The following is a 2,038-nucleotide window of genomic DNA, read 5'->3' as shown; positions in this document are numbered from 1 at the left end:
AGAGAGAGAGACAGAGAGAGAGACAGAGAGAGACAGAGAGAGACAGAGAGAGACAGAGAGAGAGAGAGACAGAGACAGAGACAGAGACAGAGACAGAGACAGACAGAGACAGACAGAGAGAGAGAGACCAAGCTATGCTTTATCATTAATCTTGTTCAATATAGTACTTAAAACATTACCCAGAGCAATGAGATAAAGAAATAATAGGGTGACACATAGGAAAATAAGAACTCAAGGTATCATTATTTACAGATGATTCTCTACTTCTAGACCCCAAAAATTGCACCAAAAGACACCAGAATTAGTAACCAAATTCAGTATCATAGCAGGATACAAAATCAACATACAAAATCCATAATATTCATCTCCATCAATAATGAACTCACTGAGAAAGAAATTAGAAAATCTATACCCCTCACAGTAGCACCAAGAAAAATTAAATACTTAGGAATTTGCTTAACTAAGAAAGTGAAACACCTCCACAATTAAAACTACAGTACTGTAAAACAATTAAAGAGGACAACAGAAAGTGGAAGACCATCCCTGTTCCTGGATCATTGTCAAAATGAACATACTTCTAAAACTGATATATAGATTTAATGTTATCCCAATCAAAATACTAATAGCATACCTCACAGAACAAGAAAAAAAATCCTAAAATTTATATGGAAGCAGAAGGCTCTCTTTTCTCCAGTGTACCTTTTGGCCCTTTTGTTAAAGTTCAGATATCTGAACACTCCTGGACTTGTTTCTGGATGCATTACTCAGTTGCATTGATCCAAATGCCTATTTTTAATGCTAACACATGACTTTAAAAAAAAATCACAGTAGCTTTGTCGTATAATTTGAAGTTCACAAGTGTGGTGTCTCCTGCTTTGGTTTTGTTGGCCAAGATTACTTTTACTATTCTGAATCTCTTCAGCTAATTCTGTAATTATGTGGTACTGGAGATCGAACTCAGGTCTTCTGCTTACCAGGCAGGCACTTTAGACTGCTGAGCTATCTGCCCAGCCTAATTCTGTAATTAGAAACTGGCATTTTTGAGTCTTTTAAAATTTGTTTTTCTTCAAACAGCCAATATGGTTCAGTGAGAGGAAGGATTTGTAGTAGTAGTATTTGGACAGGATATCCTGGCTGCTTCTTGCGCTGTGGATGACCACTAAGAAGATAACAATGTGCAATGTATTAAGTATTGAAAATGTCCTATTAATCAGCTTGGAAAGTGTCTCATTGATATTTGTTTCTCAATAAAATAATAATAATAAAAACAGCCAATAGTGGTGGGTGCTACTTATTGCCCTGGGGGAAAGGGGTGCTCAAAAGGTCTGATGTAGGCAACTTTTCCTAAGTAAGCACAGCCTGCCTAAGGAGATAGCTCAGCAGCACAAGCACCTGCCTGGCAAGCGCAAGGTCCTGGGTTCAAGCAGAACAGTAGGCAGGGCCAATGCCAATGTAGCATGCTCTCTGTCTCTGTGAGACAAAGCAGCTGGGCCAGCTTCCGGCAGAGGCAGAAGTCTGGCATGTAGCAGTGGCTCCCCCATGCAGTCCTTTATTGTGTATTTAGTCCTGGGCATTGCGAGCATTGTCATATTCAGCTCAATAATTAAGGTGACAATGTGAACATTTTTTATTGACATCTTTATTCTACTTGGTCTCCTTTAGCACTTTGCCATTAACATTTTCATGATTGACCCAAATGGTCTGAGTAGGGGCTGTAATTTGTTTACACAGTTCATATCCAGAGGTGTCTGGTCCTTCAAGTTGCAGACAAATGGTGGGTGCCTCTGTGAGTAGGTGAAAATGTGATGAGGAGAATTAAGGACAGCCTACATCAAGACTATGAGCATAAACCCAGCATTTGAAATTATTTTAATCACTATAATTGACAATGATGTTACTAAGTAATGAGGTAATGGAGTCTCATCCTGGAATTGGTTTCTAGGTTCTTTCTGTCCTGAGCATGGAGTTGGTTAAGATAAGCACACACAGTGGAGAGCTTCCTGCTACCCTGTGCCTGCGGGACCAGTCCCAGCCCAGG

Source organism: Octodon degus, unplaced genomic scaffold (genome assembly GCF_000260255.1).
Source record: "Octodon degus isolate 3935 unplaced genomic scaffold, OctDeg1.0 scaffold00136, whole genome shotgun sequence".
NCBI classification, from domain to species: domain Eukaryota; kingdom Metazoa; phylum Chordata; class Mammalia; order Rodentia; family Octodontidae; genus Octodon; species Octodon degus.
The sequence above is the reverse complement of the archived record's forward strand: the minus strand, read 5'-3'. Positions refer to the sequence as shown.